General features: G+C 49.7%; 1 protein-coding gene and 1 pseudogene across 1 annotated transcript in view; both read right to left on the bottom strand.

Annotated features, from left to right (window-relative positions):
- Bdkrb2 (bradykinin receptor B2) overlaps positions 1-13,248 on the bottom strand; it is a 31,714-nt gene that overhangs the window by 10,097 nt on the left and 8,369 nt on the right. The gene's annotated exons all lie outside the window — the stretch shown is intronic.
- Positions 5,811-11,958, bottom strand: LOC126509073 (heterogeneous nuclear ribonucleoprotein A3-like; annotated as a pseudogene).

The following is a 13,248-nucleotide window of genomic DNA, read 5'->3' as shown; positions in this document are numbered from 1 at the left end:
CCCCCCCCCCCCCCCCCACACACACACCAGCCAGGCCAGATCCAGGAAGAATCCGGTCTCCTGAGTCCCTTCCTGACCCTTCCCAAGATGTGAGTTTCCCCTAATGCCTGCTTTGCACGTCAGGATGCTGTTTATAGACCGCCCCTAGGTAAACCTTCAGCCAAGGCACAGATGGGACTGGGGAGAGTGGGTACCTCATAGTCTGCATCAGCCCCAGCAGCAAAGTGCAGCCCTGGGCATGGGTTTCCAGGGAACCCTTTCCCTTAAAGGAAGAAGGCAGCAGTTGCCTTCAGGGCTGGGGATGAGGGTGGACAGTGGGGAGCTGCCTGCAGGGGTGGGGGTGGGGATAGACAGTGGGGAGCTGCCTGCAGAGGTGGGGGATAGACAGTGGGGAGCTGCCTGCAGGGGTGGGGGTGGGGGATAGACAGTGGGGAGCTGCCTGCAAAGGTGGGGGATAGACAGTGGGGAGCTGCCTGCAGGGGTGGGGGTGGGGAATAGACAGCGGGCTCTTCATTTTCAGAACTCCTAGAGTTAGCTCAGAAAACTAGACCCAACTTGAGAATGTGGGCCCTTCCAGCGTCTGGACATTTTCTGGTTTTGGAATGTTCTGGAAATATTATTAATGGACAGAGGGAGTCTTGAGAAAGAGAACTCCTTGCTGCAGGGAAGGGGTGGGGTGAGGGTGGGGCAAGGTGAGCTTGCTGGAGTGCTTGCCTCAGACCTCAGAGGGCTGTTGCAATTCTTTGTCTTTTCTTGCTCACTGTGGCTAGGTGATCCTGTTTAGAATATCGTTTTCCTTCCCGACACAGAACTTCACAGTTGATAGATTTGCAATGCAGTCCCAGCACGCTTTCCCCTTAAAATGAAAATCCCATCTACACCGTCAGCCCTCGCAGGGTTTGCCCCCATCCTACTTACTCCACAGGTCTCACGGTGATGCCTTGAAACCCACGCACTGCATCTGAAGCTATTCCTCTGCTCCAGTCCCCTGTGTTACATGTGATCTGTACTGTTCTGGCCTCTTAATTCAGTCCTGGCTCCCAAGTATTTCCTACGCTCCTAGCTCTGCCCAAAGTCACGCGCCTATGCCTGCTGCGCACACTCCAACGGCCCACACTTCTGCTGCCCACACTCCAGCTGCCCACACTCGAGCTGTTCACACTCCAGCTGCCCACACTCCAGCTGCTCACACTCCAGCTGCTCACACTCCAGCTGCTCACACTCCAGCTGTTCACACTCCAGCTGCCCACACTCCAGCTGCTCACACTCCAGCTGCTCACACTCCAGCGGCTCACACTCCAGCTGTTCACACTCCAGCGGCTCACACTCCAGCTGTTCACACTCCAGCTGCCCACACTCCTGCTGCTCACACTCCAGCTGCCCACACTCCTGCTGCTCACACTCCAGCTGTTCACACTCCAGCTGCCCACACTCCAGCAGCCCACACTTCAGCTGTTCACACTCCTGCTGCTCACACTCCAGCTGCCCACACTCCAGCAGCCCACACTTCAGCTGTTCACACTCCTGCTGCCCACACTCCTGCTGCCCCTACATCCCATGGGGTTTTCTTCTTTCTTCAAGTACTTTGCCATGGTCATCCCTGTGGGACAATCTAACTGGGACACTGCTTCCTGTTATGTCCCCTAAAGCTGACCTATATCTTATGGTGGTGACTTCCTGTAGCGGTTAAAATCTGTAAGCCCTGACTTTCCACAGGGAAGGCATCCATTAGGCATGTCCACCGTATGGATTTTGTGCCACATGTATCTCAGGACACCTATGGCTGTGATGCGACACGTGTGTAGATGACATGTTGAATGGTTGAAGTGTTGGGTAAGCCCGGCCTCGGATCCTCTGAGTAGACTTGATTTCACAAGAAGGAGGATAGTTAGAGCAGATCCCGGTTTCACGGAAGATGAAGAAACACAATCAGGGCTGGCAGCTTCAGTCCAGATCCAAGACTTCAATATAAGAATGTTTGAGTACTGTGGTCTCTCTCTCTCTCCTGCCTTAGCCATTTATTCTAATTGCTGTGTGGTTCTTCTTGCTGCTTCTGCCAAGCGCCTGACCCATGGCAGGTACTCTGTCGGTGCTGGCTAGTTGACAGACAGCGGGCAGGTGATGCGCTTTTCCTTGGCTCAGAAACAAATATCTTTGCAGAACAGAGGCAAAAGCCAACAACCGTGTATCTCCGTTATATCCTCACTCCTGGAGGCTGAGACATCCTTTCCCCGACAAAAATGCAGAGGCACAGAAACCACTCCAAGTAGCCCAAACTCACACCCAACCAGGGGCAGGACTCACACCCAGGTCTGAGCAAGTCTGAAAGCGAAACCTTCCTCTAGCCCTAGAGAGGCTCTCACCCAATCTCCTAGTGCAGGTCACATCCCAAGGAAGAGCGGGAAGATGGGTGAGCTCATAACCTATCTTATCTACCAGGGAAGTTGTACCTTGTTTCTCCATAGAGAAGATGATCTCATGTCCAGGGCCTCTCTGCCCCTCTATCTGCTAAGCCTCAGGCTCTGATGGGAACTTCGGGGGACCTTCAGTGCAGAAAAGAATAGCTGCCCCCAGCCTGTCCCTGATGATATCTCACCACTCTGAGGACTTGATAAGAAGAGCTTCTTGCCACAGAACAAGCCAAGGCTCTTGTCCTTGTCTCTGTCTTCTTACCTGTTTTTTAAATGGGGCTTAAGCAGAGTTTGACAAGGAAGCCAATAAGAGCGGCCACTGCATGTATGCGCGCCTGTGCATTATATGTGTGTAAGTGAGTATAGGTGTCGTGTGTATATGTGTGCATAAATAGTGTTGTGTAAATGTGTGCATAGTGTGTATATGTACATAGTGTGTGTGTGTGTGTGTGTGTGTGTGTGCGTGCATGTTCCAATGAAGGCTGAGCACTAACTAGGTGTGCTCTGGGAGAATGCCCAGTTTTATTATGAACCTCTCTGTCATCTGTCATGTGTGCTCAGGAATATGACTGAACAGGGCCAGGTACCCAGCGCTGTCCCAGGGACTTCATCACTGAGACTCATGGCCAATCCAAGGCCAGCTCCAACACTCACCAGCTGTAGATAATCTTGGATAAGCAGCCTCAGTTTCTGTAGCTGCTAGACCGGGATACTAATGTCATCCCCTTGGGGAGGTTGAGGAACTGCTAACAATTGCAAGACGCACTTTAACTGCTCTAAGCAGATGGTATTTTCTTCCTGCTAACAGCAGGCTTTATTAGAGGTATGAGCCCTGGCGCCAAAGGAGAAAATGCCCAGGCTTCCCTGTACCTTCTTTTTATCAGGAGAGGAAACAAAGCTCCCCTCATGTCCGCCACTAACCTGGACACTTCAGCCTAGAACTGGAACCAAGACTACCTGTCTAAAACTGGGGCAGCCAGAGGGGGTGCTCTAGGACTGGGCCAGGGTGCAACCCCTCTGAGAACGTTCTTTCTGGTGTCCTGGTAATGGAAGGCCCAAGCTTGCTGAAGTCCTGAAGTATTTGAGTGGGAAGGGTTCCCAAGAGGCTTTTCAGAAGACAACTCGAGGCCCAGTGGTGGAAAGTATTCTCCCAGGAGACACCCAGTCAGCTGAGCTTCGCCTTGAACCTGAGACCTCGAAATCCCAGACCCTCATTCTTTTTATTGTCTCATGGCTGCCCCATACTGAGGTGGAAGGCCAAGATGTGTGTGCCCAGTGTCAGTCAAAACCAGAGTTAGTGCCCGCCTCACCCCGTTCTGTGGTGGACACGCATGGGATGTTAGGAGCACATGCCTTTGGTGAAGGTAACGGGTACAGACATAGTCTTCCCACGCCCCTGAGCGGCCCAGGTTTCCTGTCCTGAGCATTGAAATAATCACGGTAACAGGCGATATAAATCTTTTCCAGAGAACAAAACCAAAAACCACATTAGAGAGGAAGGCTGCATGCACGTCCAGACAGGAACACAAGTTCCTGCAGCACAATTCCCTTGGGTGGCAGACAAGGTAGGGAGCACGTGGGTCCTGAAGGGTAACCGTGACTCTACAGCTTCCTCAGCCGCCCTGAGAGAGGGCCTGTGGTAGCATTCATAGTCTAGAGCCCTTGAAAGAGGATGACGCCCCCACCCCACCCCGACTCTTTCAGACTGACCACTACCGGAGCTTTTACACCACTGCCAAGTGTGTGCTATGACAGCTTGCCACCCAGCTAGGTTTCCAAACAAGCGGGGAGCAGGCAGACCGAGCAGAGAACTTGAGCCAGCCGCAGACAAAACAATCCCATGTCATGAATCAGATTGGGTAAACAAGGAGGGGAAGATCCCAGTAAGTTTGGGGCAGAAGGAGCAGAAGTTTTGTCCCTTCTTATACGATATACTATAATATCCAGGGTCAAGAGCATCCCCAGGACGTGCCTTTGGCTATGACGGGGCTTAGCGTTTTCCCTTCTTGGGGGTAACCTTTCTCCATCCAAATCTCTGTTCTTGTTGCCTTTGCCATAGAAGCCTCATCTGAGGGTTACCTCTTTTGAGAAACCTTCCCTGATTTCTCTGCCATCAGACAACCCTTGTCTGTCTGGGACATTAGAGCCAAAAACTGGAGGAGGTTGGCCTAGTGTTGAGTCCTGGAGACCAGGTGTGTCTCTGGGTAAATGTCTGGTGACTGTGGACCCTCTTTTTGTCAGTAGGTGACACAGGTTACAGGTGACTCTGGAGATGTCCCGGGGATGGGGGAGAGGTAGCAGTGAGCTCTCCGTCTGAGAAACATGCAAGCAGAGGCCATGGGATCTGCTCACTGAGTTTCAGAAGCACACCTTTTTTTCTCATTGGCACCCAAAGGTGGACTGAGTCCGTCTTAGTCGGCTCCCTTCACTGGGCATGGCACAGAGATGCTGGCTCCCTGGCTCCCTGTCTGGTTCTCCCCACCCTCCGAGGACCCAATCAGACCTGCTCAAAGTCCTGCCAAAGGCGGAGTATCCCCTTAGTCACATGACCTCTGTCTGCTGGAAGAGGAGCACCTCAAAAGAGGGAGTCACCCTTCAGAATTCCAGCGCTCTGGGCTTGGCCAATTTTTCCAGGAAGGTGTGGGAGGGGTGCCGGATTCTGAGTGCAGCAGAGCCGGGGGTCCAGAGAGATGCAGAGAAGACTGGGAAAACCCAGTCCTGGAAGCTCTTTCTCACCAGGCCCGGGCTGTGGAGCAACAGAGTAGGCTTGTCTCGATTCTGTCGGTGCAACCTGGGGCAAATGACTCCACTTCTTGGTAAAATGGCTTACTTCTTTGAACAGGATGCTGTAAGTTCTGGTAAAAATGTAACCCAGGGCCACAGATGGTCATATATTTTCTTTCCATGTTTCCGAGCACATGACAGCTAAGCCTCTGCATGTAAGCATGATTCCCGTCAGCCCCGTTTTACAGACGGGTAAACTGAAGCACGGGCAGCAGAGAAGAGAAGAGGTTTAAACCCAGGCAGAACGGGATGGAACCCAGGCTGTGGAAACTTTGAACTGACATGTCCTAGACAGACCAGATAGGACACATCGTGACTGACCCTACGCTGCAACGGTTTCCGGCTCACAGCCCGGAGCCCCGCCTCTCCTATAGCAAGCACATCCTGAGCAACTATCATTTACTTTATCCCTAGCTCAGTCTGGGCCTGCTACTGATCTGTCTTACAATCGGTCTGCAAATAGAAGGAAATGTACCCTTTTTTGAAGAAAAAAAAATTAAAAATTCCTTCATTTTTTTTAAATTCCTGGTTCCACAATTTACAGAGCAATATACCTGACGTAAGGAGAAAAAAAAAAAAAAAAAGAAAAGGTCACAAGAGACAAAAGACCTCAGGAGTGCACACCTGATTGATACTGTATTGCATGAATCAGTGGCTACGCCTTTACCAGCGGTGGCTATGACAGCCCGAGAAGGGGTTCCTGTTTAGGCTGCAGTGACGTTTCTGACAGTGGCTCGTCACCCCTTCTGTGTCAAACAGTTCCTCCTTAGACTACTGTGCAGAGTAACCTCAGCTTTCCTGGAAACCCCTCGCTCTCCTGCTAAGAACTATAATTGTTTCTGCTGCTTCCACTCTGCCTTCTGTTACCGTATCCACCACAGATCCGTAGCCAGCACCATAGGCACCGCCCCAGCATCTTTGATTGTTGCTGCTTGCTATAATTTCCCTCATCACAGCCACCTCCACCCACATCTCCCCCTTCATTGTGGCCACCATGGCCTCTTCCTTCACCACCATATCCACCACCTTGGTTTTCATATCTTGGTCCACTGCCACCATAACCTCCTCTACTGCTGTAACCATGGCCACACCAGAGTCGCCACCGTCACCTCCAAATCCATTATAGCCACCATCTCCACCTCCATAACTACCTCTGCTGCCACCACCTTCACCACCAGAGCTTCCTTTCCCACCAAAGTTTCCATCATGACCAAAAAGAAAGGAAGAAAAATCAAGGGCCCGTCTCACTTCACAGTTATGCCCATTGACAGTGTGGTATTTCTGAACACCAGTTTTATCGACTGTGTCGTGACCGTCAACAATTAAAAAAGCAAGTCAGTCCTCCCTTTCCCACTCTGCCTGGCTTCCATAACTACTATGGTTTCAATCTTGTCATAGTTTTCAAAGTAGTCCCTCAGACTCTGATCTTCTGTGTCTTCTTTAATACCACTCTAATGGCTGTTCTTCTTTCTTTCTTTCTTTCTTTCTTTCTTTCTTTCTTTCTTTCTTTCTTTCTTTCTTTCTTTCTTTCTTTTCTGAGACAGGGTTTCTCTATGTAACAGCCTTGGCTGTCCAGGCTGGCCTCGAACTCCCAGAGATCCTACCTCTGCTTCCCAAGGGTGAGGATCAAAGGCGTGCACCACCACCACCTGGCTATGATGGCTGCTCTTGACTGTCCACTTGACTACATCTGGAATGGAGGCACAGCAGTGAGGGATTTCTGCCTAATGTGAAGTAAGAAGACACACACCTTAATCTGGACCTCGAGGAGGAAAGTGTTATCTGGGCCACACTTTCTGCTGGAAACCTATATAAGGACAAGGAAGAAGGAAGCTTTGCCCTTTCCCTGCTTGTCCTTGCCTTGCTAGCACGTCCATCCCTTTACTGTCTTTAGAGCCTACGTCTTTAGAATTCCAGCCTGTAGTGTTCTACGGACCAGCCAAGAAATCCAGCCTCGTGCACTAAGAAGCTGCTGGGTTCTTGGACTTTCTCTCCACAGGCAGCCATGGCTGGACTACAGTCTGTAAGTCATTCTAATAAAACCCTCTTCATATACATATTCATTCTGTAAGTTCCATCACTCTACAGAACCCTGACTGATACAACCACCACCAAGAATTCTCTTCACTGTGAAGTGGGCACCGGGCTTTCCAGAATCCTTCCTAGAAATGGATCCCTTGGTTCCGCCACAGGCCCACCAACCTTGTACGACTGAGCACACACGGCAGCATCCACCTACTTCAATGCAAGCGCAGGTCACAACCATAGCCCCTGGAATGTTTTGATTGGAGTTCCCCCATTACCCCACAGTCTTTAAGTGTGCCCCATTTCTCAAAATGTTCTCTTAAGTCGGTGGTTCTCAACCTTCTTAACGCTGCGTGTGACCCTTTAGTACAGTTCCTTATGTTGTGGTGACCCCCAACCATAAAATTATTTAACTTGCTACTTCATAACCATAAATCTATCCTTATAGTTATGTGCTCTCTCAGTCTGTCTGTCTGTCTGTCTCTCTGTATAGACCAGAGGATAACCAGTTGTTTTCCTTAGATAACATCTACCTTCTTTTCTGGGACGGTCCCCTACTGATCTTTAATTTTAGCAGGCTAGCTAGCGAGCACCAAGGACACACCTGTCCCTTCTTCTCCAGGGCTGGACGACAAGTGAGCCCCACTACCCATGGAGCTTTTCTTTTAGACTTTTAGTTATTTATTTGCGTGGGTGTTTGGCCTCCAGGTATGTCTGTGTACCACCATGTACATGCAGAGCCTGTGGAGGCCAGAATGTGGGCGCTGGGAACCGAATCTATATGCTCTGGAGGAGTAGTCAGGGTTTTTAACCAACGAGCCACCTCTCTAGCTGACACTTGGATTTTATTAAAGTAGGTTCTGGGGCTCGAAATCAGGGTCCCATGGTTTAGCAGCAAGTGCTTTATTGAAGATGGATGCTAAAAAGAAATCCCACACTAGCTCAGAATCGAGTATAATAAAGGGTTATTTATTTAGGGATAGACTCACGCATCACAGTCCTCTGCACGAATGGGGAACAGGAACCAAATCCAGCAGCCCGAAGAGAGAGAGAACACGTGTTCTTTACATGGGCATATATAGTTTAAGAGGCCACGCCCAAGTGGGCGGGTAGCTTAAAGGCTACTGGCTGTGGGATTTCCTCCAGCATTTTACCATCTGCGCCACCTACCCACCTCCTTGACACCAACATCTGTTACATAAACACCCCATCCCTAGCCTACAGCAGGCAAGCCTGGTATGTAGCTTTAAGTTAGCTGGAGGGGACTTGAAGGGAACCTGTGACCTGCCCCAGGGCTGGGAAGCCTCAGCCAGGCCCTGACCCTGCATGAGTACCAACACAATGCCAATATATGGGTGGAAAAATCCCCAGGTCTGAGCTGGGATTGAGCAGCGCTTCTGACATGCATTGGCTTGCTGTCTTCTCCAGTGCTTCACATTCTGGGGCCAGAAATAAACCCTCCCAGATTCCCTGTCCAGCTCATTGCTGATTTGACCTGCTGGGACCCATCCTTACTCCAAAGCCTGCCCTGAGGAAGCTAGGTCACAGTTTTGTTTCCCCACTTACTGCTTAGTCTCTAAGTACTATTATGGGTGAGTGGGGCAGGCTGTTAGCAGGGGCTCAATCAGTTTTCTGGATGGCCATTAATGGGAGTTTGTTCCTACTGAGGCACCAGCTGCTTATCTGCAAGGATCCACTCCTGATTGCCCACCCCTGCAGAGACCTTCAGAACGAAGACAATGTAAAAAATAGCCCCGTCTTCACATGGCATGTCACAGACCAAGTAAGGCAGTAATAGGTGGCAGCTTCAGCATCTTTTCTGAATAGGGATGAGGCAGGAGGAGAGGGTAGACTAATGGCTTCGAACCTTGCCCCCAGAAAGTTTAATTGTGGCATAATTTAGCGAACAAATTGCAAACATTTAAAACAAACAAACAAACAAAAAAGGCCCTTTCATTTTTGTGTTCGGTTTCTACAAAGAATCAAAGGACAGGAAGTGCTTCATGCAGAGACATGCGCATCCTTGTTTAAGAGAGGGCCTTAGGGAAAGCCTGACGCTGGATAGGTGGTATTCTACGCATGTGTAATGACTGCCCAAGGATGCTTCTCAGGGCTTGCCAAAGTGAGATGCCACCTCTGAAGTCTTGTCAGCATTGTAAAATTCTGGGCATGGATTGTATCCACAACATAGATTTTATGTTCTGGAGCGTGTGCTGCTGAAGGCTGGCACGGATGTCTTTAGCCCCAGGATTGCCGTTTGCTGTGGTGATTTTCTTAATTCTTTGTAGAGGGGTCTAAGTGTGCTTTTAAAATGAAGAGCATCTGTGGGGCTGGGGCGAGGCCTCAGATCTTTAGCAGCCACAATAAAGCTGGGTCCCGCACCGTATGCCTGTAACTTCAATGCTGGGGAAAGGCAGAGAAAGGCGGCTCCCGGGGGAGGGGGGGGGAGCCTGCTGGCGGCTCAGTCTAACTAAAGGTTGGGTTACAGATTCAGTAAAGGAGTCTGTCTCGGAAATAAAGTGGGGAACGATAAAGGAAGACACTGACATTGACTTCTGACTTCCACACAGGCACGCACAGGCCAGTGCACCCCGACCACATACGCACCTAGCACTTTTGCAATAACAAGCCGTACGTTTTCTCCTTGTAAAAAACAAAATAGAGAGTGAACTATAGTTAGTTTGTATAAGAAAGACAACTGACCAGGCCTTGCTTACAGTAGGAGCTGGCAAATTAGCTCACAGTTGTGTTTTTGTTTAATGTGAAATGTAAACTGTTTCTCCCATGATTCTCTGGTTGCCTAACTACCATTCTGCATAGGTGAATCAGTGGGGTCTGCTAATCTGGGAGGGGCCATGCTCTGCTAACCTGGGAGGGTCCTCAGACGCAACTCTAGAACTCTCAAGCTCCCTACCGTGCCAAAAAGGCCTGCTTTGATCACATGGTCCAACCTACATCCTTGATTCTGTCATGACAGCCCAACGAAACCCCAGGAGATGGAGGTCCTTCCACTGTGTTCTCATGAGCTGTACCATCTTGGAGTGGCATTTTCACGACAGTGAGCCTTTGGAGCACATCCTACTGAGCACGCCTCCCCATCACTTTCATTCACAGAGGACCATCCCTCAACTGCCATGCCTGGATGTGGTCTGAGTCTGTTCCCCAAGGGTTCCAATTTTGGAGACTTGTTCCCCAAGGTGACAGTGTTGGGAGGTGGCAAGGAACCTTTAAGAGGTAGGACCTGGCAGGGAAGCTTTTAAACCCCTGGAGACATCTGCTCTTGCCCTTCTCCATAATGTGATAGACAAGGGGAGGGGCTTCAAGGGTCAACTTTAAGTAACACAAGCTATAAGTGAGCTAAAGAAAACTCCTCTTTTTCTCTCCTGTTTTTCCCTTTGACCTTTTCTCTCTTTCCTGCCTCAACCTCCCTAGTGCTGGGATTCCACCACACCTGGTGATAAACCCCCTTTATTTGCAAAGTTACCTGCCTCAGGTACTTTGTAAGAGTGGCAGAAACTGTATGAGTCCAGAACAACAGCCCATCTCTCTCCTGTATTCCTCTCTTCTACTAGAGTCTGATGTATTCCCCTCCAGGACAGCCTTATTCTTCCTGCAGCTTGGGAATCTCTACAAAGAACAGAGAGAGCCTGAAGCACCCAGTGAGCCCCTACTCCCAGCTTCCAATCTGATGCTGACCTACCATCTTTCTCTTCTTTCTCTTTGCAATTTCAAAAATGCATTCAGAGCCTGGCGGGAATGTTGCCCTTTTGGTGATTCTCACAGCCTCTCTTTCTGTGTGTGTGTGTGGGGGGGTCAGTTTCCATTCTTTTTTTAGCTGCTGGGGAATTGGGAAATTTGGAACTCATCATAGTCCATGTGTGAGGGGACTTCCTCTCACCATCTCCTAAGCCACCCAGATTCTGGTACCCCAGGGGCATGTACTGAGGACAGACTGGCATGATGGAGTAATGCTATCTGGCATTCAAATCTCAGCCCTGCCACTTGCCTGTGCTGTGTTCAGCTTTCTGAGCCTGTGTTCCCACCTGCAGGGCAAGGAGCTTTACTGTTGGTGTGAGGGGCACGGGTGCTGCGGGGACCTGGTGTGTTCATCCCTGTCACTCACCAGTGCTGGCTCCCTTACTTGACTTGGACTTTACAGATGCCATCGCTTTCTCTGGGCAGCCAGAGGCCTAGATGGCTTTACTTCTATTCTCTTAGTCATAGGCCCAAAGGGACCCCGGGAAAGAATTCGCTGGACCACTTGTGAGGAAAGTCTCTGGGCTGGTGATTATCTCTGCCCTGAACACATGTCTAGTGCTTTGGGGCGGGGGGGGGGGAGTTCTAGGTCCCAGAGGGAGAGAACAGGCAAGGTGCTCCAGGTCTAGGTGACTCTGGGGTTTCTCACTGTGGAGAAGGGCTTAGCATGGGCTCAGAGTTCTGCACTCTCTCCTTTTCCAGAGACTCCAGTAGCCTTACCGGTTCCTACACCCATACCTGTGCCTGTCTGCGGAGGCCAGGTGTCACAAGAGCCAGGTCAGGTTCAAAGGCTGCTTCAGCCACTGTGTCCCCTTTGCAGATTATCCTGTCAGCTGTCACGTGGGGGCACGTCACCTTAGAACAGATTTATCAGAAGGAGTAGCAGAGACAGTTTTGGGGGGCAAGGGTCTCCTGGGGCCAGGATAGGACTTACACATACTTCCACCAGGCGATTTACCTGGCCATTTCCAGCCCACACCATGCCCTTCCCCTATTTAAGCCTAGTCTCTGCTCCATAAGGTACGAGCCTTAAACTTGAAGCCTACACAAAATCTCCCATTGGGCCCTGGTTTCTGTGAGCAGAGGCCTCTGATCTGTGGGAGTCCAGAACAGACAGGACTTAACAACTTGGATTTTTTTAATCTACTAGATTAAAAATAAAAAGAGGAAGGAATACTTGCTTCTCAAATCCAGGGCACAAAGTCAGGGAGGCTCACACAGTGCTCCTCCTATTAACGTAGACCAACAAGGAAAAGAGCCAGCTCTTGGGTTCTTCTTCAATAGCTTTTTGATATCAAAATTTTTCTCCTTTGCAGTTAGTTTTTCTTGATTTTTTGTGCCATTAGTTTCCTCTCTCTGTTTCTGGCTATTATTCTTTATCTGATTTTGTTCTCTGCTTCTGGGGATTCAGTGTGTGAGGCAAGCACTCTCCTACAAAGCTACAGTCCTGATCAACTTTTTTTTTTTATTTTGAGGTAGAAATGTCCTGGTACGTTGTCCAGACTGGTTGATCTTGAACTTGTAATCCTCCTGCTTCAGCCACATGAAAACTGGGACTATGAACCTGTGCCACTAAAGCCCAGCTTAGCTATAGCTACTCCAAAAGTGAATTCGAATGAATGCATTTGTTTGTACCCTTGTGGCTTAGTGACCTTCTGAAGGTGTGAATTCTCCTCTGATGTGACTTTGACTTTGTCCCCTAAGATTGATAAGGAGTGTTATCATAGAGTCGATCACTTCTCCAATATCTGCAACTCTTGGAATGAGTTTTCGGAGTAGTTTCTAGAATTTCCGGGTGGTTTGTGATGTGTAGATTTTATATCAGATGTGAATTTCCTTAGAACAGGCTGACGACACGGCCTGTCAGAGCTTCATACACGAGACATCTATCAGTACCTGTGAGATTTTCTGCCAGGTCTGGCAGAACACACAGTTGGTTTCTGCACATCCACCCGTGTGTCACGGTGCCATGGCTGTCTTTAGATCACTGACAAGTGTGAGAATCCCTATCTGTCGATTAATACCAAGAGTAGAGAAATAATGATACTCTCCCAGCTATGATAAAAATTGAGGCCGCAGAGATGGCTTAGCGGGTAAAACGCTTGTCACACATCCATGAAGACCTGAGTTCGGATCCTCAAGAGCCGTGAGAGGCGGACACAAAGGCACGCATCTGTCATTTCAGAGAGGAAGGCCAACTGGTCCAGCTGAAACGGGGAGCTCCAGGTTCCGTGAGAGAACCTGCCTCAAAAACTATGGTGAAGAGCAAAGG

This window comes from Alexandromys fortis, unplaced genomic scaffold, assembly GCF_014885135.2.
Source record: "Alexandromys fortis isolate MF-2015 unplaced genomic scaffold, M_Fortis_MF-2015_v1.1 scaffold_91, whole genome shotgun sequence".
Classification (NCBI taxonomy): Eukaryota; Metazoa; Chordata; class Mammalia; order Rodentia; family Cricetidae; genus Alexandromys; species Alexandromys fortis.
Note: the sequence above shows the minus strand (reverse complement) of the source record. Positions and strands in the feature narration are given on the sequence as shown.